This window comes from Melitaea cinxia, chromosome 1 (genome assembly GCF_905220565.1).
Source record: "Melitaea cinxia chromosome 1, ilMelCinx1.1, whole genome shotgun sequence".
Taxonomy (NCBI): domain Eukaryota; kingdom Metazoa; phylum Arthropoda; class Insecta; order Lepidoptera; family Nymphalidae; genus Melitaea; species Melitaea cinxia.
Genome location: NC_059394.1, coordinates 4,076,270 through 4,103,877, shown reverse-complemented (window position 1 = coordinate 4,103,877; position 27,608 = coordinate 4,076,270). Strand labels below are relative to the sequence as shown.

The following is a 27,608-nucleotide window of genomic DNA, read 5'->3' as shown; positions in this document are numbered from 1 at the left end:
TAAGAACATCTTGACTTGGATTCGGTGCTTACGTATCTGAATCCCATTATTGAATTTTTATTGCAAAATACCTTATACCACTTTTAGTGTCTTAACCAATAATTAAATAATATTTATTATTCCTATTTTATCAGTCGTGCGGTTTTTTGAAAATTAATGACATTTGCCAAGATATGTGCGAGCGTATTATTATGTTTACGGCATTTGAAGGTTCTTGCGTATAAGTCGTAGTGTCGCAATGATTATTATTTATATTCGTGATGGCGCTGGAGACAGGTGGCGTCCTGCTGTACATTGACTCCGCGACCTTGGCGTCCACTCGTCTCAGTGGCATGCTGTACCTGCGTCATTTTTCCATGTTTTTTTTTCTCAAGGTCGATTGTGTTACATGCCATAGATATTACAAGAAATTTTGTACTGTTTATAATTGTTTACTAAATGGAATATTTAATGTATTTGTACCACGCAAGTTTTAATGACATTCATAATGTAAATTTAAATAGTTACCTTTGTTTAAATTTAATTAATGTTATCTTTATAATAATATAAAAAAATTATTACACATTCTAGTCACCAACCGGACGGTGAATTAAATTTTGAGATATGCTTTCATATAACAAGTGAACGAACTGACTCCTAAACCCGCTGCCCCAATTGGCTGGTTGCTGTATGACGTCATCCATGTCTGCTCTTCGTCTGCGGCCGTTTCCCGGAACCGTAGGCCGCACTGCCTTCCTGCTACGCTATTATTGCCACTAGTTGAACTAACTTCACACATTATTTGGGTAAAATGTGTGAAGTTAGTTCACAAATGCCCCTCAACCTAAATGGGCACGAGAGAAATCGAAGCGAGCCGAACTAATACACTTCTTTCTCGATGACGTCATCGCCGCCTGTTACTCGTTCTCCATTGTTTCTATTCTAACACCCGTCTCGGCTTACTACGAATCTAACTGTGATTTTGATGAATGAGTTTCACTCTTTATGTCACTGAACTTTGGTCTGGTTTAATTTTATGTGGGTGTCGAAAATGTAAATAGATCGTGTGGATGGGTAAGCTAACAATACGAGAGTATGTTACGAATTATTATAATAGTAAATGTACCATTTTAACTATTTTAATTTTAATTCAAATAACTAAGTATTTAATGCTATTTCTTGTCTGAAAGAATCTATTTAAAAAAAATCGGATATTTATTTAATTTTAGTAATAAATTCACAAAATAATCATTTTTTTTTTAATATGATTATATGTAAAATCATTGTATAAGATATCTGATGCTTTTACAAAAATGAAACAAAAATCAATTTCTAAATCAACCATTTTCCATACATCGAGTCTAAAAAAGAGTCAATTATGGTTCCGAATATCTGCAGTGGCAAAAATCATTATATTATATTTTCATTTAGTTTTTATACACTAAGCAATAGTAGGGGCCATCTTTTGTAGGGCTTTTGCGATGCCCTGAAAATCTATAAATTATATAATTTAGTTTAAAAAAAAAGAAACTCTTCGTTGGTTTGTAAATATCGAATGACGATTTTTCATCAAAAATTCGTAAACAAACTATTTATTCCACATAAATTGCTTCGCTATTCTAATTTTCATAAAATAATAGTTTTCTAGATAATCTAATATTTAAGGCATATTCTCTATTCACAAAACACCAATTTTCCTACCAGGAAAACGTTCACGGTTTCCTATGTACCTACCGTTATCTGGCGTTCTATTAGTTTACTAGCTGTGCCCGCAATTTCGAACGCGTGGAATTAAAAAAAAATAAAAATAAATATATATATATATATATATATATATATATATATATATATATATATATATATAGTTCGTAGAGTTTCAAAATTCTAAAATAAAAGTAGCCTAAATTACTCCTTATTATATCAGCTATGTGCCAGTGGAAATGCCGTCAAAATCGGTCAACAAATCAATCGGAACAAACAAACAGACAAAAATTGTAAAAAATGTTATTTTGGTATATGTACCGTGTATTGCAACCATATGCATCTAGTAATAAGCGGTTATTTTAATATTAGAGAAACTCCAATTTTATTTATTTGTATAGATTGTATTAGTAGGCTATCATACAAGCTACAGGTTTTACAATATCATTTTATATAACAATTAATAGTATTTGCAAAGTCTTGCAATTGAGATTTTCAACACAATTTCTTATTCGTAATCTAATCAAATAAATTGTTGCCGTAAGGTCACATGCCTCAGGCTGCAACGAAATACTTCGGTCCCTATTTTACCCAAGAAGGTAAGAAGCTAGCCTATTTCCAGACGTCTAGGAAATCGATGTGAGATGGTGTCGCACTGCAGATACCAAAGTATTACATCCCGCGCCGTGCTATTGAAGAAAGTTTATCGTGCCTTTTCCTCTTTGTTTTTTAAATTATTTATCTCGTTATATTCCAGACAATAGACAACAAAATCGATTTGCTTTAAACAAACATTTTTTTTTGCTAATAGTTATTGGACATTGTTTTTTCATAGCAATTATTTTAGTTATTACATTACATATTAATTGAGCGTTGTTCTGTAGTCAGATATCAATGTTTGCCGGCGGCGACAGCTTTTGTCTTCAATTAACCCAGTTCTTGGCCAGATCATTTTGTTCTGTCTATTCGTTGTCTGCTTCCTTCCACCAGCTCGTGTTGGGTATAAGTATGTGTGCTGCGGTCGAGGCAGTAACGATAAGGTGTTACCATAGAGCCGAATACACGTGCATTGTAAGTACCTTTACTTTAGCAACAGTGCAAAGTTAAACAATAAATTTTAATTTCCTTAGTTTTTCGTTGTATTGATTTATTTATTTATTTTACTGATTGAACGATTGTTGGCAATTGGCATCTTCAGTGTTATTTATTTGTTGTATCAAAGCAAGACGTTACAAATAAGTTATTCAAATTCATTAAAAAAATGTTAAATCTTTATAATGTGTGTGTGTATGAGAGCTCGCATGCGCGCGCGCGCGTGCGTGCGTGCGTGCGTGCGTGCGTGCGTGCGTGCGTGCGTGCGTGCGTGCGTGCGTGCGTGGGTGCGTGCGTGCGTGCGTGCGTGCGTGCGAGTGTGCGTGCGAGCGTGCGTGCGAGCGTGCGTGCGTGCGTGCGTGTGGTGCGTGCGTGCATGCCTGCGCGTGTGTGTGTGTGTGTGCGTGGGCGCGCGCGCGCGCGCGCGCGTGTGTGTGTGTGTGTGTGTGTGTAATTTCGCGGATAACGTTGTCGTTTATGAACTGATTTTGATGATTCATTTTTTGTCGGAAAGGAGATATCTCCTTTCATCCTCCATCCATCAAGGATGGTACCAGGATCTGATAATGGCGTCCTAGAGAAATCGAGGGAAATATTCGAAGATTGTAGTGATGACTAGTGCTTTTGTTAATTTATTTCGTCTACTTATGTTGTATTACTTGTCTGTGTAATTGAAGTCGGTTTTTTTCGTTTTCTAGCAAACACAATTATATGAATTGAGATTTAATATAATTTTGTACACAACGATCATCTTACATTAAGAACATTCAATATTCCGAGTAACTTTCAATATAAAGCTTTTCATCTTACTTTTACAGAAAATATTAAATTTCCAATTTATTGCCGGGTAATGTTATTCCAGTTGTTTGTGTAATATATTATTTATGTAATGAATATTATAACAGCAGAATTTAAAAGAGAACCTTTAAGGAGAGAAACTTAAGCGTATGAAGTATAACCGAGTTTGAATATAAAATACCTTCAAATAAATGAAAATTGGCTCTAGTTGGCATCCTGTAACTTTTTTATTTCACTATTTTTTTCCAGTGAAGCACCACATTTAGAAAATTTTGTTAACACAAAGGTAATTTTAAAAGTTTTATCTGTTAAATATATAATCACAAATTCAGTTAGCCGTACACCTACTCTGACGAGACGTAATGACGACTGACCTAATTGGCACGTACCTACATGTTTAAAAGAAACTACTTCCTTTGCTTTCCTTGAAAATATACACCTACATTTTACGTCCTAACTTAATTTATTTCTTTCTTACCTTTAAAACATCAGCGGTTTAAAAGAAAAAGGTAGAATAACCCCTCTACCTAACTATTTTTTCTGCCCTGATCATCAAATACAAAGTTTATTACTATTTAAAGATATAATATACCTTTTTTGAACTTCATCGCAAATACAACAATAAACTTGAAAAATCAATTTTAATTATTGTGAAACTATTTAAATAAATATAATTAATAAAAGCTCGGGAAGGAAAAAGGTGCACTGTCTATATTTTATCACACGTAAAATCTTTTTTGTATGTAGTAACTAATGTTAAAATAAATTCATATAAGGTACTTGAGATTGTGAGCGATGACCGCTCTTGTGCAATAGTGCGTGTGCCTTGCGGCGGTGCATAAAAATTGACGGCCGTGGATTCGATTCCCGCTCGGAGTGGATATTTGTGTTTATATAAATATTTATTTCCGGTCTGTGCCGGTTGTTAGTCCTTGTGGGTTCTCCCACCGTGCCTCGGAGAACACGTTAAACTGTCGGTCGCGGTTGTTATTATGTACACCTGATAGCGATCGTTACTCGTAGTAGTAAATATATTTACCAAACCAGCATTAGAGCAGTCGCATGTCGATTGTAATATCAATAAGGAAATAAATACTTTGTTTTTAGATAACTAGTTATTTAAATAATTAACTACAAATACAAGCTATTTTAAGTGTTGTTGCTGTCGATTGAAACCTTAATGTTAAATATAATGAATAATGCTTATAAACAGGTACTAAAAACAAAAAAAGTTTGTCCTCAACGTCCCACATATACATTAGAAAGATCGATACAGTATGTATGTACATAGATTCCCTTCTGTATCGCCTATATTGGGGTTGATTATTTAGAAGTTGAAATGAAAATGAAATATCTGTATCCTTGAAAAATCATAATATCAGCTGCAAATATACCTCTGCTCAATCACTGCTTTTAAGCGACAGTATAGACAGGTTGCTGAAACTTTTGATAGCCAAAATATTTCTGAAGTGTATTGGTAATAACCAGACCGACAAAAACGGTTTTGTTTTGAATACAAAATAAAAATTGGTTTGTTTTTGATATATAAACAAAAATATGTCCGCTAATTGATGTCCTATAGCCGGTCACGTGACCGTCACAGTGCATGACGTTTTGTAGTTGTAAACGGCCATTTGCGTGCACGAGTGAAAAAACTTGGCATTGGTCAGACGCCCGTTTTATCCTATGGCGCTCTATGTTAGTGGCGTCTCGTCGGCGCTTAGACATGACGCTAGAGCACTAATTAGCGAAAAGAAATGTCGCAAAAATGTGTTAACATTTTCAGCTATCAGTAACCCAAATACTGTGAATATATCGACTGACTAATCTTCTGATCATTTTTAAGGAAAAATTGTTTGCATTTTTTGGTTGTTATTTTACTAGATTACGTTAATATTAAGTACTTTAATTATATCTAAATTTATTCCGAAAAGCCCAATAAAATTATTTTTGTTATAAATTACAAGATGCAGATCTTAATTGCGCGCTTTTCATCTTGGCACGCAGATCAACGCCTGCGTGTTGTGACTATTTAAATTATGCGAGTTATATATATCGAGTTTTCTATGATTAGATACTTAGCTATGAGAGCCTTCCGAGAATGTTGTTGAATTCGTTTGCTCTCTGATATTTACTTATGAAACATGTTTAATCGCATTCGCTTTACGATCCGTTATTTAGTCGGCGAATTTAACAGACGAGAAATTTCGAGTTCATAAAATAGAATAAATATATAATAATAGGAGCTCTTATCTTTGCTAGTAGCTCTTACCTAGTTATTTTTAATTGAAATTTCAGTACCAGTTAATAATTATTCCGTTACTCTGCAATGAAATCTTTTTAAATTTAAAACAACTTTCAACAAATCAACCTTTTTTTCTCAACTGCACGTCATTTACCAAATCAATTAAATACAATTGGAACCTCATTACAACAGACAAAAAAAATTAACACCTGCCGCTTCAGTATAATTATCATCGTAACGAATAAATTAGGTCAAAATGTATAAATTAATAAATTCATATTTAAGTGCAACGTCAAAGATATTCTCGAGAGGATAAGTCGCATGGTTCAAACGTGATCACGCTAAAGAGGACCTCAAAGTTTAGCCTTAACTTTTGAGATTTGAGTAATCGTTCTTAAGATCTATTAGTGTCACTCAAAACATTTCTATATTTAAGAAAACTAGCGGTCGCCCAGTGGTCGAAATTCGACCATAATTTAACCGCAGACTTTAACAATAAACAAAAGACTATATATGCATGTGTGTGTCAAATACATGCTAGTGTGTGTTATGCATAATTAAAAATATATATATATTAACATTTTACACTCCTCTATAAACTATAAACGTCCGAAATTTCATACTGCTCCGTCCGTTCAATTTTCGTAAAAAAGGGGATGCAACGTTTTTGCTTCACGTATAGATATGTTTTGCATTAACAACAGTAGACAGATAAACTAAAAAGGCTTCAATCATATAGTATTTAATTTATTATTATTATTATTTTATTTTTTTTGTTCTAAACTAACAAAAAATACTGTTTTTCTGTCAAATATTTTACGTCGTAGTAACATCAAGTGTAATATAAATAAGCTTATTATTTTCTTGAGGAGATAAGTATATTTATTTTGATTTTAATATCAAAGAGGAGGATCCGGTGTATTGTGAGCTTTTTGTCTAGGTCACCCCACATATAATCTATCGAAGGTTAGTTACTATTTAATTTTTTTAGCACTTGTGTTGTTTGGGTAAACAACTTGCGGTATTTATAAAGAGAATTCTTCGATATAACTTCAGTTTTTAATTTTTCTTTAACCGAATAAAAGGAGTCCGGGCGATTTTGGAGAGAATATATTGGCAATAATAGTAAGTTTTTGTAATTGAATTTATAATTTAAAAATAGAATAAGACACGAATCTTTTGACTAGCACTTTTTATGTAATTGATTTATGTACTTTGTTTTATAGTCTGAAATCAGTTATCAATTGGTACATTTTCCAAACACATCGTTTTTTATTTACGTCAAGTCTGCAAAATAATGCTTTTAAGGATTTAACTGTCCTATTAGTTTTGTTCAAAGTTTTTTAACATTAAATTTAATAATAATAAGCGTGTAAGGAACGTGTGAATAAAATTAAAGGAACATCGTTAAGCGCTTCTTATTCACATATATATAGGTATTAACTTAAGAGACAATAGGATTAGAATTCATCGTTGAATCTATATATAGTCTATGTTCAGACACGCCACATTCCGTACCGGAGAGTAGATTCCTATGTATTTAAATATGTAGTTCTTTATATATAACTATGTTTACCTAAACAGGTATCGAACTAACCTGTTTTAGCTATGCCAAGAGTCTAGAAACGACGTTCGAATGTAGAAAAATAAGTTTTAATATCTTTAATTATATGTCAATAATCTTATTAATAAGCTTCAAATATTTTTTTCCGATTTAGTGGTTGATTGTTCCCACGATCAAGCTTATATGTTAAGTACACGCAAATTGTTGTAACGCTACATGTTTAAACAAATAGTATTTATTCAAGTTTGAAATTTGTATCGACACTCGAGCGATAGTGTTATAATTATGTAAAACTTGTAATATGTAAAATTAGCGGTTCGTTAAATCTATTTATATCGAATTAACTATAATCACGTTTATGATTTAGCTTAGGTGTCGTCCGACATTCTTCATTAATTGGATAATTATTACTTATCATGAACGTTGCATACTCGTAAGTTTCTTATATATCAGAAAAACTACACGTGTTTCTAAAATATGCAATTTCCTTTACATCCATCGTCGGACGTTAAATTAGTTTCTTTTTGTAACGCTTCGGAACTTGGAATACGCTACCAACAAAAGCGAGGTAATTGATTATTACCTATTGCCCAAACTTATACAACTTGCGTGACAAAATATTACCGGCTTGTTGCAACTACTTCCTACATTTCGATTTTTGTTTTCATCGTTTCAATAATCAGACAGACATCATAACTACTGTACATAATCGTATGATCGTGTCCGTTCGCATAATCATAGGATTTCGTACAACGCTTGCGTCACTTCTTCCTAATTAACTAACGAGTTATCATCAAATTTGCATTGTCTGTATTCAAATTTTGATTCAGTTTTTAACGTTTTTCCTTTGTAACTTTAACTTTTCCTTGTTCGTTTTTTCCTTTTTCCTAATTTATATATATTATTAAATTTGACGACTTTGTAGAACTGTACCTATGATTAAAAAATGATTATGTCGAGAAGCTTTGCTTTATGATGAAACAGAAGTATAAATAGTAAGTAAGTTCACATACAACTAGCCGCCGTATTATGAGTCGGTTTTCTTGTCATGTTTGGAAAAGTACTTCACGTACTCGTATAGTATAGGAAAAATTCGCTATCATATATATAGTCGTAATTACCTATGTACAGATATGAAGCGTGAATTGGATTAAAGAGGGCTTATTTTCCATTCAAGTTAAGTTAATATTTTTTAAAATTCCAATGAAAAATTTGATCAAATATATTAAATACTATATCTTTAAAGAAATTTAATATCAGATTAGTTATATGAGCTACGACGCCAACTTAGTACCTAAAGGATAATCCTGAGAAGCCAGCTTATAACTATAAATAATGCATATTGAACGAAATATATTTCAAAAGCTATTTCTTTGAAGCAAAAAATAAGTAGAAACCGTAAGTTGCTTCAGGGGCAAATTTTGACAATATTAAGTCGTCATTCATCTATTAATATTATGACATAATATGTAAATGATCTAATGACTAAAGTGACCATAAAAATTTGATTTTTGATTAGGCTCGTCCTTGAGTAGAAGTGCTATAAACTTAATACGGTACTTACTATTCTAAAAAGTTACGTAACTTTAAAATATAAAATACTGATAAAATCACTTTATTAGCTATGCAATGTTTACTATTTTTTTTAGTTTTCTTTTTCATTAAATTGAATTCGCCTGTTGACATGGCACTGTCAAAGTAAATGTATCTTGTATACCTCTATATTCGAAAAACTTTACTTAAAGCTTACATTTGTGGCGAAATAAGTAAATTGAACGTAAGCTACGTTATTACTAAATATTCGTAAAAGCACTCGGTTTAATTTCGGTAAAGTTTTTCTAAAAAAGTACTTTACTACTACTTACTTTACTATGTTCAGAAAACGAATACAGAATATTAGGTAAAATTTTAAAGCCGACTAATGAGATCTAAAGGCAAATCACCAGTTCGACTAGATAAAGCTAGTTCTAAAATTGTAGAGAAGGAATTCACTAGCTGTCAGTACATGTTGAAAGAAGTCGTAAGTTAATTTTATGACATTTTCGACACAAATCGAGAAACACTGGGTAAAATTTGCCAACTGGTATTTAGTGTTGATATCAATCACTGCTCTATATGTAGTTTTAAGAAGCTGAAGGTTTGACTATGATTATATATCCCTCTGTAGGAAAAAAATATGAAAACAAAACTGTAAAGTATGACTTATTTACCAACATGTGACTGACATTACATGCAAAAGGAACTCGTGTCTGAGAGTGTTTTTAACCCTCGAATATCTTCAGGCTATGCAGGCTTTATAATTTTCAAATTGCATCTGGAACTGCAATATATAAAACAAATTGTTGGAAAATAATAAAATGAACAACCTCAGTATTTAAGAATCAAAATTATCAGAAAAAAAAACGGTCCTAATACTACTGTCACTATGGAACGGATAATAATTGTATAAACTAATTTAAATATATAAAAGTGTACTAAAATTTAAAAAATTGAGTACAAATTGAAAATGTCACTTTCACGCATTAAACGCTTCAATGCGTGAAACGTAACGCCTAACGCCTGTAATATCTCACTCGAGAAGGATCAGAGCTTAATCCACCACGCTGCTCCAATGCGCGTTGGCGGATATATTCCCTACTATGAGTAACGATCGCTATCAGGTGTACATGATAACAACCGGGACCGACGGCTTAACGTGCTCTCCGAGGCACGGTGGGGAGACCCACAAGGACTGCACAAACACCCAGACCACGGCAAACACCTGTATAGCCAATACAAATGTTTGTCATGTGCAGGGATCGAACCCGCAACCGCCAGCGCAACAGGCACAATACATAGCTGTAACCGCTGCGCCACGCATTAAAAGCTACGTAATTTTCACGACACTTGCACAGAAAAACATTTTCAGGCGTTTCACTGCTCAACAGAACCTGTTTTGGTCATAGTTCAGGAAATTTTCTTTTGCCTGAAATTTTCTTTTGTTGAAAATTTCGTTTCAACTGTATCTGCACTCATTTTCTGCTTCGATTGTTTACGATTAGTTCTCCAAAAACTTTGATTCCTTTATCCTCAGCGATCTGTTAATAGTCCAAAAGGATCAACATTACTTAATTGACTTTGCAAAATTAAATGTGTTTTCCATCGCATCGGGCAAATCGACACTGCTGAAATGATCTGAAGTTGAATACCCTGCCATAGCATTATCCATCCATATATATTATATCCTATAATTTTACTAGAAAAAAGATACATACATACATACATATAATCACGCCTCTTTCCCATAGCGGGCAGAGACCACTTCTTCCCACACGCTACGATCCTTACATACTTCTTTCGCTTCGTCCACTTTCATTATTCCCTTCATACATGCTCTTTGGTTTAGGGTACTCTTGAGCTGGCCTTTTTTTAAGACGTCCTTTATTTGGTCTCGGAACGTCCGCCTAGATCTACCCCTTCCAACCCTTCCATTCATACTCGCCTTATACACTTTTTTTGTCCATTGTTCTTCACTCATTCTCTCGACATGACCAAACCATCTGAGCATACCTTTCTCAATTTTTGTCACTACATCTTCTTTCAGACCACAACGTTTCCTTATCTCACTATTTCTTATCCTGTCACTCAGTTTAACTCCTGTCATACTTCTTAACGCTCTCATCTCAACTGCATTTATTCTGCTTTCATGTTTCTTCTGCCATACCCAACTTTCACTTCCGTACATGAGTGTCGGAACCAACACCCCCTTATGCACAGCCAAACGAGCCTTGTTAGACACCTTCCGACTGCTCATAAAGGAGTACAAAGCCCCATTCACCCAAAAGATAGTATAATGTATTACTTAAATCTTTCTGTGTTCGTAAATATGAATACTTTGTATGTGTGAGAGTATTTAAGATAATATTATTAGTATCTTTTCAGAAGATATTTTGTTTTGTCAGAAGATTATTTACATAAATTTAAAATGTTACGACGATTCTAAACTTTTATAGGCTAATATCTTACATCATCGTAAAATCGGAACGACTGCTCCGTAAATTGGTTACAAATAATTTTATGTTTATAAATATGTGTATAAAATTATCCTAATGTCATTTAAGTCATACAATGTAATTAAATTCAACTGATAAGCGTAAAATACTCCAGGCTAGGAAAAAGTAAGGAAGCTTAAATTTTGGTACAGCCAATTAATACTTATTCCTCAAAGGCGAATTTCTCGGGGTTAATAATTTGAGTATGATGTTCTTTAATTAAGTTCAAGTTTTAAAAGTTTATAATACTCTGGCGTGGACGCATTTGGTTTGTATAAAACAATATAGCCTTATACGCAAATTAAACTTATAATTCGTAAAAAAGTGAATATATCGGTATATAATAGAGTGCTTATTTAAATATATGGAAAAATATTATGTTAAAATATTATTAGTAGGTACTATTTTAATATATGTACGCACTCCACAAATACGCCTGAGTGGGTGACCTATTTTATAATTTATTTCTATTTAAATTAGTTTTTTTTTTTTCAATATAATGTAGTACGAAATAATTTTATGTCTATTTTGATTTTATTGTGTGTATATTGTTTCCTATAACATGTATATGCTAAATAGTTTTTAAACAAAGCTCTGCTATACGAGTAGTCTTACGTTAATAACGTACCTACGTGAAGTGTTTGACATAAACTAAAATTAGTGAATATTAAAATCTTCAGAATCTAGGCGTATATATATATATATATATATATATATATATATATATATATATATATATATATATATATATATATACACGCCTATATATTTCGTATAACTTACGGTAGACCTCAAAAGTAGTAGTAAAGATAAGTTCTCTCAATTCCCTCACTCAAGCGTTTCTCAAAGCTAAATTACCAAAAATTTACCTTTAACATAGTATATAATACATATTTCACTATTCCTTTGGGTTAGGTTTTATATTTCCTTTGTGAAATTTCTAGTATTCGGTTATTAGACCGAGAGCTAATTTCAGGACTTGTTGATAAACTTTATCTCTTGCTAATATGTTACTGACAGTAACAGTCCATTAATGTGTCATTCACTTCGACTAATAAATAAAAAGTTTTGGTTGCATAGGTGTCTTGCTTCATCTCAAGTGATAAAATATTACTTGATCTCACAAGCTACGAACAGAAAAAATGTTACAAATAAAGTAGATAATAAAACGGTAAAATGCGTCACAAACATTTAGCCGTTCAATACCCTTATATTTTAGAAAACAAAATAAACTTATCAGGTAGCGATGACATTGTTCACTTATCTGTTAATTTACTATTGATTAAATTTGCAAATTTTCATATAAATATTTTAATCTTTTTTTTAGTTATCTTAAGAGAGCGACTATATAGTTTGTTTATATCTCACGTAAACAGTAAATCGTATTTTATAAAATTTGTTCCTTTCTACGATGCAAACAAATGTCTAAGTGCTTCACTCATTAATGACATATATAAGTTTGATGCAACAACTAAACGGGTGCTAAGATTAAAAATATGAGTATAAAAACAAGTTTTAAAAGTCACAACAAAAATCAATCGACTGCTATATTATGAAGCAACTACTCAAATTATTAAATGTCTTGTCAATAAATTATTTCTTGTTTAGCTGCTATTTCTTTCGTGTTCTCAATCCGCCAATCCTGCATTCGAAGCTTCTCTGATGTCGCAGAATGTTCATATCTTAATATAAACACTTCTAATCATTTGCTGCCTGAAAAAATAAATATAAACGCGGGGATCTTCTTATATAGTATAGACTAACTGAAAAAAAAAATAGATTTTTTAGTCGGTCAATCAGTCAGTTCAGCCTATTGCAGTCCAATGCTGGACATGAGCCTCACAAAGTTCGCGCCTGACATCCCAGTTTTCCGCAATCCTCATCCGTCCTACACCGGCAATCTTACGGAGATCGATAATTATTTTTTTTTTACTTTTGAAAAGTTGTTGATCTCGAGACGGGAATTCAATAATGTTGTATATTATAAAATTAATTATGAATCATTTATATAACTATTTGTAAATTCCCACGTTTGACTAGCTACGACTATTTTATATTCATTCTCTATAAAGTATATTTTTAGCTATACATTATTAGCATAATGAAAAAAGCGTCTAATATAGTAATAACCCACTAGACGGTTTTTCAGACTTACGATAAAAGACTAAGTAACTAATTCTTATAAACCGGCCTCAAGGAACACGCACTTGGTAATTTATACACCCCATGTTGCCAAAAATTCTTTGTATTTTCATGTCGCATTTGTTAATACGTAATTACTTAGAAGGTCAATAAAATCACAAGGTCAACGGCTGATGAACTCTTCGAGCATTTATACGCCGTTTTTGCGGTATTCCTTGATTAATTCCTATTGCCTCGATATTATGCTATTTCGGAATTAAGCAGCAGTCTAAACGAATGGAATGAACTTTATACTTGTAAAACGAAATTACCACGTTAAGTTCTATCTGTGAGAATTATACTTAAACTGTAGTAAAGGATAGGAGGTATTGTAGTTCTGAATTCACATCGACAAGTAATACAACGTTGGTAGACGAAAAAATAGTCAAGTAAATACGCGTTTTCAAATATTACTCCAAAAGTAGTCATTAGATCTCAGTGAAATTAAATGGGATAATTAAAATTGGTGTAATTAAATTGGACAACAAGATAAGCATCAGCTTTCAATTAAAACAAGAATCATCAAAATCAGTGCAACCAGTAAAAAGTTATGCTGTATATTCCATCCAAAAATAAAAGTCTTATTATGTAAACAAACCCCTTACCGGAAGAAAAATACGCATTACCTGTGTAATCACACACAATGCCTACTAGATAATTATTGTAGCATCTGGGTAATCACATGAAGTAACATTATTTTTGTAAGTATAACGTATATTTCATCGTCAAACTAATATTTTTAGCAGAAAACCGAATTCGCTGTAACCCCAAACTTACAAGTGATATCTATCATTACTCTGTTCTTGTCTTTGATTTTTAGGGCTGGGACGTTCTTTCATATCGACAAAAAGTCAAGGTCAGTTATATTTAAAAAAATAACAGAGATTTAGCTAGAACTTTTTGTAAAAAAAAAATAAAAAATAAAAAGTTAAAACGGCCACTACTTAAAACGACTCTGAGAGAGACATTACTTAATTTTTTTATCAATAAGACCGTATGTCATCTGTGGTAACATTTGCTTTAAATCTCCTTGAAAATACTATTAGCGTTTCATGCATATCATTTATTATATTATAAGTTATTATTTCAGTATTTTATTTATTTTTATGTGTTCAGTTTATTATTTTTATTTATTCGCATTGTTAGCAACATATAAATGAGCATCGTTAAGTCGAATAAAACTGAGTCAAATTAATTAATTTTTTAATGAAAGGAACTATGTGATTGTGTTTTTATTATCTTTATTATTATTATTATTTTATATTTTTTTTATGTTCTGTTCCTTATTTTTTTTTTATATCTTTTTTTATACGTTCAGTGTGTTCTTGTAGCGTTTGACGTCTGATGTCACCAAAGCAGGCTCTAACAGAAGAAGAGCGCCTTAGCGGCAAACATTTGCTACTAAGCAATGCTGAGGCAGAGACCTGGTTGGCCTTCTTGAACTTTTTTGTTTCTTAATGTCAAATCTTGCCGCTGTATTCGTTTTCCTCTTTTTTTTCCTTTTAATTTATTTTTTTGTTTTTTGTGTCATCAAATTTCAAACGCTTTTTTTAAACGACACTTTTTTACACGACAGTGTGGAGCCTTAGCTAAGGCAATGTGCTCATAATACAAATAGACTTTAAATATTGATTAACATTTCGCTGTACTTTCATTAGTTTCTAAGTAGAAGTTTTTTAATTAGATATTAATTAGGTACAACCCGAACGAAATGGCGATGCATGAAAAGGCTGTCACAACACAAGAGTAAAATTTGTCACAACACAAAGTAACCTCAAATACCGAAAAGTACTTTCGGAAATCTAATTTGAAACGCGCATGCGGGCTGCGCCCTGCTAATTTTGCTAGTCTTATATCGTTCAGTTTATCAAAAAACTATTTGTTTCTAAAAATTACAGGAAAATATAAAGAAAAGATTATCAGATAATATTACATGGATTTCCTAGTATAAACGTGAATTTACCGACATCGACATTTATCAACATACATCACAGCACTTAGTAGTCTATAGTTACCCATTCCGCCATATTTGTTTACAAAATAGGACTTTTATTTTTGGATATTATCACGCTATCACCTACGGGGAACGAGCAGTGAACCTTTATTTCCTCAACGCATTCTGTAAAAACGTGTAATCTAACGACGCATATTTGAATGTTGTTATTGTGTTAATAACCATGCTATAAGCTTCACACTATAAATAAAGACATTCTGTAGTATATTTAGTATCAGCATTGCACCCGTGCGAAGCCGGGGCGGGTCGCTAGTAAGATATAACCAAAAAGTGCTTGTCAGATCTCAATTAAATTTTAATGGGCTGCATGACACGTACCACACGTAAAAATAACAAAAATAAAAAAAAAAAAAACGTCGAAAACGGTCCACCCAGTCAAAAGTCAGAACTTTTCACCCACCAAACTCACCAGTCAAACCTCAGAAGGGTAACATACTTTAAAAAAAATACAATCGAATTGAGAACTTCCTCCTCTTTTGAAAGTCGTTTAATAAACGCTTAAATAGGAATGTAGCTTGAGACTATGTTGCTCTCAAGAAATAAATTAAAAATAATTATGTTGTATGAAGAAAATAATATGAATCTCAGCTAATCTATGTAAGGAATATAAATAAAATTGAAGAACCTGTTTTTATGTAATACATATAATGTAATGCCAATCTCCATTCTATACCTTATATACTGTACCATCTTTTCTACTCATCATATTTTATTAATAACTAAATATGAGATAAATTTTTACCTTATATACTGTACCATCTTTTCTACTCATCATATTTTATTAATAGCTAAATATGAGATAAATTTTTACCTTATATACTGTACCATCTTTTCTACTCATCATATTTTATTAATAGCTAAATATGAGATAAATTTTTACCTTATATACTGTACCATCTTTTCTACTCATCATATTTTATTAATAGCTAAATATGAGATAAATTTTTACCTTATATACTGTACCATCTTTTCTACTCATCATATTTTATTAATAGCTAAATATGAGATAAATTTTTACCTTATATACTGTACCATCTTTTCTACTCATCATATTTTATTAATAGCTAAATATGAGATAAATTTTAAAGACAAATATATGAAATATTTCTTAATAGATTTTGAAGTTGTTTTTCAGCCAGAATTTTAACCTTATTAACGAATATTAATCTGTTGATCTGTCCACTACCTAGCTTCTGCATAGACATGCCTTGTTATGTCGTTACCGCTAAGTTACGCTAATGGGGTTCGAAATTAGAAATAATTTTATAGGCGAGTGTAATAGGGAAGTAGACATAACCAATGTAACGGTTAGTTAGTAAACATTATTTGCCACTGGGTTATATCCCTGTTGTCCTTCCTAAAAACCACAGAACTAACCAACACAGAAAATAGTGGAAGCGGTTTCGTTTTCGTTATTGCTTGTTTTGTGTTTTCCATTTTTAGCATAATTACTTATCCAATAATTTCAGACTGTAAACATTTGTAGCATTATAAAATATAACTGCTTAGTCTTTAATATTACACATTTTTTTTCAACTATAGATATTTATAATAATAATTATTTTTTCCATAAACAGTCATTTGCAATAAACTTTTATTCACCAGTTAAACCGCTATGCTAGTTGAATAATAATATTTTAGACACTTAAATTGTTTACGTTGATATTTAAAATATTCCATTGCTTTAATTTTATATTATATCATACATCTTAACATTAAAAACACGCCTGTTTAAGATTATTTTCAAATTATTAATGTATGTAAATTTTCATATAAAAACTGCTAGCTGTTTTCTAAAGATGCTATTCCCAAATACAGCGATGCTAAAATAAAAGTGAAAATTCTTATACCCCTAACAAAGGAATTGTTTGACCAAGAATTTAATAATAAAGAAAAATTACGTGAACAGTTTTTCTAATTAATTGTTCGTAAACATTTTGAAAACGGCCTAGCTTAAACAATAAGAAAGACGTGAGCAACAGGTTATTGACCATACAAGAGTATGGTATGATGTAGTATGTGACTCGAATAACAATTTTTAAAGTTTTGTTTAGAATTTTTCTGGTGCGAATATATAATTGCGACGAATGTACCTAGCGAATGATTCCTTCAGAACTTACCAAACATGGGAAAACCAAGGCAAAGGGAGCTCAAATACATATGCACAGATTTACGTTACGCTATGTATTCCCAAAAATTGTAAATTAAAAACTTTGTTTTAATATGATACGTAATTTATTTCCGGTAATTCTATTTAATAAAAAAAAAATGGCACAAAACACTGAGGGTGATTCATATAATTTAAAATTACAGATTCGTTTTATAGATTAGTTGTAGACACAAAGTAACCTATTCGATGTTATTTAACATTCATTAAGTTGATTTTGGTCATTTAATGTTATTTGTTGACATGTTATCATTATATTATAATGTGTGCATTGATAATAACTTGAACATTTAATAATACTTGATTTTCAAATATCTAACATTGATAGCCTATTCTTTTTTATTGTTATAAAAATCTGTCTTTTGTGTAAGATTAAGTATTTCGATTTATATGAAAAGATTCTTGCCTACATTGTATCTTTGAAAACACGAATAGTAATAAAACATAAAACATAAATCATTCGTACTTTACGAGGTTTTCTATAACGTTCGACGTTTTCAAATAAATTACATGAACTACGTGTTCCGTTGTCTGCGAATACAATACAGGCCAAAGTTTGACCGTCTAAAAGCTTATTGATTAGTCTCGGACAGATATTTAGTGAAATGACTAAAGCCGTACTTAGTCGTCAAGCTTCGCTTAGTCGGTAGGCGTTGTCCGGTTGTGGCGGCTTTCTAATGTAATCCTGTAATAAAAAATATTACGCCAAATTGCTAACGAAAATTTATGATTATTACATTGTTACTATAATAAAAATACTTATATACTCAAATATTAATAATGTTTATTGATATTAGCAATATTGCACCAAGCAATCAACATCGTTTATGTTTCATCATTTACGCCCATTCTTTATAGCTCAATATGTGACGAATTATTAACTCTGATATAAAATGATTTGTAACCTACAGGTGTGTTACCATGATAACACTAATACTTTTGCAATGATAATAATATCTGCGTTCTATTTTACAGATGCAATGCAATTTTTGGTATTTTATTTGATTTAATTATCGAAATATCTTAATTTTACTGGACTTCTGAGGCGAAATCTCGTCGCCTCACAGTTATTTAATGTTACAACAGTATTTTTCTAACCCTACGTCGTACCTTTTTCAGCCTTACTCTTTACCGGGCCGAATTAAATTAATTATAACGTTGTATCTTTGTTTCGCACTGCGGCATACATGGAAGATTGTTGTAAGAATTGAATTACTAGTCACGTAAAATTTTTTATTAAATTGACCTACCTAAATAATATTATAGACAGTTTTATAGGTAAAGGTGTGGTACGTTAAGTTGTCCTTAATGTGAGCCTCAAAAAAGACATACCCGATCGGAAATTACATAAACGTCCTTTGGGGTGAGTGAGGTACTGGGTAATAGTTCCTTATCCCCCATTGAAAAGGGAGGATCCTCCAACCAGACGAGAGTTATGTCTGGTTATGACTGCCCCCAACGGTTTTCGGGTTCTTACGTCATGCGGATACGTTAGTTTTCTCTAGTTTTTTATATGTCGCTTGATAGATGTCGCTGCAGTCCCATACCCACCCAAAATTTGAATGAATGTCAATTCTTATATTATTACTAGCTGACTCGGCAAACGTTGTCTTGCCGCTAAACGCTATTTAAAAATAGGGGTTGGTAGAAGGGTGAATATTTAGGGTTGTATGTATTTTTCAACGCCAAATCATAATAAAATAAAAAATAAATAATTTATCTAATAATTAAAAAAAATTAGGGGGGAGGACCCTTAACATTTAGGGGGATGAAAAATAGATGTTGTTCGATTCTCAGACCTACCCAATATGTACACAAAATTTCATGAGAATCGGTCAAGCCGTTTCGGAGGAGTTTAACTACAAACACCGCGACACGAGAATTTTATATATTAGATTAGTTTTAATATTTGATTATATTTTAATTCCATAAATAAGTAACTGAAGTCGTTAAATTAAAAAAAAAATTATTATTTTTATATTAATTTTTTAATAATTATTATTTAAAAATAAAAATACATGTTTCTATCAATTGCAATATCAATGACTAAGTTCATTTACGTCATAACTATACGCCATTCATAATCCGTAATTGCCTCTGTAGCGAATTTTCACTAAAGCATTCAATTTTACCTATTAATTAAGTTATACCACATACATATACACTTATTCATATCTCGCTTCAGCCTGTAACATTCCACGTCTGGACATGGTCTCTTGCTCCATGTAGGACAGGATCCTACTATGAATAACGATTGCTATAAGGTGTCTAAGATAATAACCGAGACCGACAGATTGTTTGCTCACTGAGACACGGTAGGGGGTAAACCCACAAGGAAAAACTCCCTGGCCGGAAAGAAATATTTGTACTAATACAAATATCCACTTAGAGCGGGAATCAAACCCGCAACCGCCGATGTTTAGATGCCCATGTAGCACCACTACAATAGAGGCTAGAGCGGTATCATTATTATACATTCATGTTTACCCTTCCTAAATTAGCCGTTATTTACTTCCTTGTAAGTAAAGTAATGTGATTATGTAAATGAATAAAAACATGTGATTGAAGATTGGAACAAAAATACAATTTTAACCGTCCTATTTTCTTGAAAACACTAAATTACTTTTCAACGTATGTAACCTTTTTAACTACTTCGTGAAATGTCTTTAATTAATTATGTATGTATATGTATCCACTACTTCACGTGACTGCCACAACTCTAAAGTTGTAAACTACCGAAGTCTGAATTTCAGGTTTATTGTAAACATTTGAAGGAATTCATACTTTGGTAGGCACACAAGGAGCCATCCATTACGTCACTTGTCAAAGCGGAGAAAGAGGGCCAACAAAGTATGACATCGTTTGATAAGTAGAGGGAAGTCATAGTAAAAAATAATAATAGCGATACAAAAAATTGAATCTTAAAGTATTGAAAATAAATAAAATATTGTATCAAAAATTAAAAAATTGAATCTTAAAGTTATTTACAAAATGTGAAATTGGTGTGACATAACATATGAATAGCCGTCCTAAGAAATTTATTTAGCAAAAGAAATTAAGTGGAGATTTATCATTCGTTATTACAGCTGTAAATTGATCCCGCTATAAAATACTAATATTTTCATAAATGTTGTAGGATAATAGTGCCTAATTTATATTTCCGTTTCCACATCGCCTATTTTTTTTTAATAATATGTATTTTGTAACTATAATAAGTATACAATTATATATTGAGTACAATAAGTAAAGTATTAAAAGAAAAAAAAATAACTTTTTAATTTATTAATACGGTTGTTTATTCAGAATAAAAATAAACTAAACACATTTACTATTACGTAATAAAAATTTTATGAATAATCCTTAAATAGAAAATTTGTGTGATATTTTGTGGATTCACTAGCTGTGCCCTCCGGCTTCATCCGCGTTAATTTGAAAAAAAAATACTAAAATATTATATAGCTTTTAGTCTTTCTCGGCAAATAGCTACCCAACAAATAATTTATCGTTTCGAACCAAGTAGTTCCTGACAAACAACGCTTTCAAGAAAACAAACTTGTAATTTTAATGGAGAGTTATTGAAAGTTATCGCTATTATTATTTTTTCGAAAATATATTAAAAGCGTTATTTACATAATGAAAATTACATATTTGCTTAATTAGTTTCGTGTCGAAATTTGTGTCTTAAACTTCACAATCGGAACAGTGGCTGAAATAATTTTTGAATCGTTTTATATAACGATTTATTGCCTAAGCACGTATAAGATTTAATATTAAAATATAATAACTTTAACAAGGAATATAATACGGTTCAGTAATCTCAAGGTGCCGAGCGGATGTGAAACTAACCAAAAAGAACCTTATAATGATAGTTTTAATATACAAAATACAGTACCTGACCTGAACTGAAAACGTCATCATTTGTAACTTAAAAAACTTCTAAATTTCAACGATTGCTTTAACTAAAGTTACATACATTCAAGTTCATATGTAGAATTCGTTAATAGCCCTGAAAAAAAAAGACTTCTTACTTATGCCAGGAGAAATTTTACCACGTTTCGGTACATCAATTTCAATAAATTCACAATAAAGCGGCTTGGAACATCAATCACGATATTCTCTTTTTCACTTGAGACTTTTTTATTCAGAAAATTTAAAGGCCTTTTTTATGTACAGCATAAAAATCGTCGGGAAAAGGATTAAAGCCTGCCGTCGCACGGCATGTCTCCGTCTAGCTCATAATAATTTAATTAGGTTCAACTTTTAGGTTTCAGTCTGACATTGATTACAGGGATTTGTGGGAGACTGATGAATGCGGTAAATCTATTAAACTCGACCTTCTACCCAGAAATAGTTATTTTGGCTAGAATCGTCAGCGCCGCTTTTGATTACTAAGTAAATGTTAAAAGCCAATTGCGCCCGAGTTTTCCGCAGCCAGATATTTATTATGTAGAAACGAGGTTTGTAGTCGAAAATTTTTAGCAAGTAAATTGTAAAATTAATAAATAAGAATTGGACCTTTTAAAATTATTTTTTAACTATAAATATTGGTATTTTCTTTCTTCATTTAAAATTTAAGGTTGTATGACACGTGCAAACTTTTAATATCTTATCGAAGAAAATAAGAATTCATTGACTTATTACATCGTGTATCAGTCCACGCTTCAGCTCACATAAGAACTGTTCTATGTTGATTAGTTTTATATTAGGTAACCTAGATAAGGATCTAGTATACGAGTATTATAAACCTTCAACGATGCTATAAATAAATTAGCGATCCTTCCAACGGCATTGACTTATTATATTTCGGGTACTATAATTTCCTATTTGAATGGCTGGGTCTCAGTACCCGGCCCTTTAAATCGGCGATGCTGTAAAGGCCGCAACTGCTATTTTTCAATTTTCTGCATTTCGAAAAAAAAAATACTATATAATAATAAAATTTAGTTTCTATACTTATCGCCTCAATACGTGTAGATAGACAAGAAACAAACGTTTATAACATTAACTTGTTTTGAAATAAATAACATAATTAAATATTTATAACATTTATAAAAAAAATATTTTTATAAGTTCATATCTTTTAGTAAATAAATGTAATTGATATAAGCGCCATTTTAAAAGGTATTGGCATCGTTGTTAACTACGTAAAATACTACAAATACAATTTTTTTATCGTCGAACAATCTGAGATCAACAATGTCTCGGTACACCAGTACCCAGAGCACAACAGTGCAATGTGACGCTAAATAATATAGGGTCATTGCGCCTGTTCGCGTCCACCGCCCAATTCGCGTCCATTTTACGGATCTCAGTTTCAAAAGTCTCGAAATTAAGTATACTAAGACACCAATAAGTCGAAAAGTAATTACCGGCAATACCTCAATGTATAAGAGGCACGCACGCATAGACAAAAGTTCTGTGCGACCAAGCAATCCCGGGTAAAAAAAATAGTTGTTCAACAAGAGAGCGCGAAGGCACGGAATAATGAGAAGAAAATAGTGGGCAGCGGTTCGTTTGAAGGTAAGTCTTTTATTATTTTATGTCTATTTTGAATACATAGCTGTTTCTAGGCGTTGGTTATGATAAAAGGAATTATAATAATTATGAATTTGCTTATTTTTTTTATAGTTAACAGTTAAAATAAGGTGGACGCGAACTACTACACCGAATTTATAAAACTTCCACTTTGCGTCCGCAATGGACGCAAACTATACCTAAAGGGATTAATAATAAAACTAAATCGCGTCCATTTCTTAAATTAATTCTATAAGTTTAATACATAAAACTAATAACTACAAGTTAATACCTATTCTACTTTGAATGAAATATGTAATTTCTTTCTTATTTTTTTTTCTGTTTAAGATGAGTTCTTTGCAGATAAGAAGAAGAAAAAAAGAACATACACAGAGGAAGATTTAAGGGAAGTTTTGCATGACATTCAAGAGAAGAGGAAATCGGTAAGACAAGCACCTATGCAAAAAATATGCTATTCCGATATTGGACAAAATCAGTGGGTGCAGACCAAGAGGGTACAAAACTTATCTACACAAATAAATAAAATTGGAGTGTCTGTTTGTAATATTAAAGTAACAGCTTTTTACTAAATGCATATTGATTTATACATGGTACATATACCAAAATAAGCAATCTCTTTACTGTATGATGCCCTAATAAGAAGTCAGCTTGAGTATAATGCGGTAGTATGGTCTCCACATGAAGTCAAATACAGTCTCATGCTGGAACATATTCAAAATAAATTCACCAGGTTTCTTTACCTTAGGCTTAATGGCGTGTATCCCTTGTATCCCTTGATGTATTCAACATTGTTTGTATTGGGCATGGTTCGATACAACAAGTTGGAGACTAGGAGAGAGCTGGCTCTGGCAACTTATATTTTAAAATTATTCCGCGGTGTTGTCAATAATCCAGGGTTACTGCAGTGGATAGATTTGAGCGTACCCGATAGGTATCTACAACGAAAGCGGCGACCGAGCTTATTTGCAGTACCCCACGGCAGAACCGAGCTAGTGCGCAACGGACCCCTTGCTCGTTCAGTCAGAACGCTGAACTTGGTGGCTGACACACTAGACCTTTTTTCTTGTTCGTGGAGTGAATTCGCAAAAGTTACTTTGTATATAATATGTTATGAGAATTGAATTTAATGTTTTTATATTTATTAATGTTACATTGTTTTGTTTTTAGTATTATGCTTAAGTCAGCTAATTCTTTTTTAATTATAGTTTAACTTTTTTTTTTCCTTTTGCTTTTTGTCTCCTTTACTATGTCTAATGAATTGAGTTATGCCTGTAATATTAGATGTGAGAAAATAAAATAAATAAATAAATAAAAACATTTTAAGAATTTTTGTCTGTCTGTCTGTTTGCTCCGGCTAATCACTGAAACCATTGGACTGATTTTGAAGGGACTTTCACTGGCAGATAGCTAATGTAATAAGGAGTAACTTAGGCTACTTTTATTTTAGAAATTTATTTATTTTTTAATTTTACGAACAGAACAATATTTTTTTTTAATTCCACGCGGATGAAGTCGCGAGCACAGCTAGTATCAAATAAAACCAAGTAACGAAGAAGAAAACATAACGGTATTATTAATATTTAATGCGAATGGAGATATGTGTCCACCTCGTATTTTGTTTCCATAATTATTAATCAAGGCTGATCTTTGTGGTGCTGTGTGCTTACGGCATCAAAGAATATAGCCACCCCCTCTCTTCCCGTGGGTGTCGTAAGAGGCGACTAAGGGATAACATAGTTCCACTACCACCTTGGAACTCATAAAGCCGACCGATGGCGGGATAACCATCCAACTGCTGGCTTTGAAATACACAGGCTGAAGACGGGCAGCAGCATCTTCAGTACGACAATGCCAGCCCTGCGGTCACCAACCTGTCTGCCCAGCGTTGTGACTATGGGCAAAACACAGGAGTGAACTTGTCGAGGCCTATGTCCAGTAGTCGACTGCGAAAGGCTGCTGTGATTGTAATTGCAGGCTGATCCTTTAGATTGCTTACATTCCTTTAAAATTCACAGAACAGATAATTGTTGAATTTTATAGGTGGAATTACTATTTACTTACTAAATACATGGGTACCTAATTTGTTTTTTAATTTTAAGTTTTATCAATGTTTAGAAGAATAAATAGGTGTTTTATTTTCTTTATAGTGATTTATTAATGTTAATATGTTGATTTTTAAATAACTATAATTCTTCAATAAATAAATTATTAAAATCCAACCTCTCTTTACATTATCATAAAAATATCACCTCTTTATTCCTTTTCTAAGCTGGTGGACGCGAAGTGGTCCAGCGGGTGGACGCAAATTGGATTTAATGGACGCAAACTGGGTAAATCGCCTAATTCTGAAGTTTGTATTTAAATAAAATAATAACAAGACGTTTCGAACAAAACTAAAAATTAATCTTTAAATAGACTATATAACGAACACAGTAAATAAATTTTTCATAGAAATTAGTGCGGGGACATTTTTATTTTCTTCTTCAAACTTGCCAACTGCACTAAGTGGACGCGAACAGGCGCAATAACCCTATATTAAACATACACTAATAACTAACGAAATAACCTTGTGTCTGTTACAGGTACTAATGACAGTCTGCGACGCATACAGTGAGTCGAGCTACTACGACGCCTATTGACGAATCGGATTTATCGTAATCGGTTTATTATCGATTAATCGAATCATCGTTTCTTTATGTATGATGAATGGCATAAATGAATATAATTAAGATCCGGAACTCGACGTCAGGTCAGGTCGTGAAGAATTTCGACTGTTTTTATTTGATATGAAATAATATTAACTGTTTTAAAAATAGCGAAATATTTCATCATTTAATGTTGACAAAATAACAATTGAACAATACTTTTTTTTTCATGTCATGTTCAATAATATTTTGAAATAAAAACAGCAATTCACACTTACTATTTAATTTATTTCAATAGCAAAGGTATAATTTTTTTTTTCTTATATTATCGATAAGTATCGATTCGTCAATACGCGAGGGTTTTGTTGTTTTCCATTTTGGTTGTTATAATAGTGTTTACTGTTGACTAACATCTCGGATGTAAAAGAATTTCCCATAATTTCTAAATCGATGTTGCTATTTCACAACATAATGTGATTGTTTTCACGATAAATCTATTAGTACTGGTTAAACAATACCTATTAGGGCGTTTGTGTTAATTATTGTTTTCTACCTGTCGTAATGCCATTCAAAGCACTTTTTTTTTCACAAATTTGAATGGTGTTATGACAATTTTAGCGATGTTTCCGCCAAGAAGTCAACGAGTGCGGCAGACAATCCTCAGGGTTTAAAGTTCTACATGGTTCAATGGCAAGGCTACCATTACTTATATCATCAGTACATCATTACATACTATCATATCTGTATTTTCCCTTCTAAATGTTGTGTTGATCGTTTGTTTGCATCTTAATAGTTTGCTATTTTATCAGTCCATTTACTGATATAACATTTGATTAAAATTAAATTTTAAAGTCTGTAGCGCCATCTGCCGTTCGGTAGCTGTATCATGTGTCACTGTGCCATGAAGTACGTTAGTTGATAGATGGCGCTAGCCTCTTTGTAAGTCATAAATAACAATTTTTTACAATATGTACGTTACACCTATTTTTATCTGTGTAATATGGAAATTAACATGTAAGGCCTGTTTCACCGCTGTCAATCGTATCGTCGTCTGTATCGTCATCTGTCAAATAGCGTTATCCACAATTGTTGAAACAGGCCTTTAATAAAAATTGTCAGTAGCTTAGGAGCTGTAAATTAATCTGAAATTAACGTTGATGTCGAAATTTAGAAATTCTAATGTTGTTTTATCATAATAAATTATTAACGTCACTTGTTACTAGTTTATGGCATGTACATTCAGTTCACAATTTACGCTAACATAAATATCGGCCCGGATAGCTCAGTCGGTAGAGCATTGGACTTTTAATCCAAGGGTCCAGGGTTCAAGTCCCTGTTCGGGCGTCATATTTTTTATTTAATTGTTTTTATTTAATTAAATATTTCATATTAAATTTTTTGATTAAGTATTTAAGTTTACATAGAAAATATTTTTAAAAGCCCTGGGCCCAGTTTTTTCAATACTCGTCACTTAGGTTAACTAATTTAGTTAGGTTTAGCAATTTTAATTTCCTTCAAAAAATATTCTCGGAAAATAATTTTGTTTCTATTTTTATTTTTTACTCAAAATATTTTCTCTTTCTATTTAGCGCCACCTACCGTGGCCGTGTGTATTTTATAGAATGAAATCTCTACGTTACAGGCTTACGAAGAACA

At 32.0% G+C, this 27,608-nt stretch overlaps 1 protein-coding gene, 1 long non-coding RNA gene and 1 other non-coding gene across 3 annotated transcripts in view; 2 read left to right on the top strand and 1 right to left on the bottom strand.

Annotated features, from left to right (window-relative positions):
• The window catches only part of LOC123655435 (protein bunched, class 2/F/G isoform-like), a 176,244-nt gene that overhangs the window by 23,630 nt on the left and 125,006 nt on the right, over positions 1-27,608 (top strand). The window lies entirely within an intron of this gene.
• LOC123655460 lies at positions 9,222-15,645 on the bottom strand. Its single transcript, XR_006743406.1, has 3 exons — positions 15,384-15,645; positions 13,683-13,689; positions 9,222-9,233 (listed from the first exon to the last, which is right to left on the bottom strand). It is a non-coding gene; the product is annotated as an uncharacterized LOC123655460 (long non-coding RNA).
• Positions 27,224-27,296, top strand: Trnak-uuu. Its single transcript has one exon. It is a non-coding gene; the product is annotated as a tRNA-Lys (tRNA).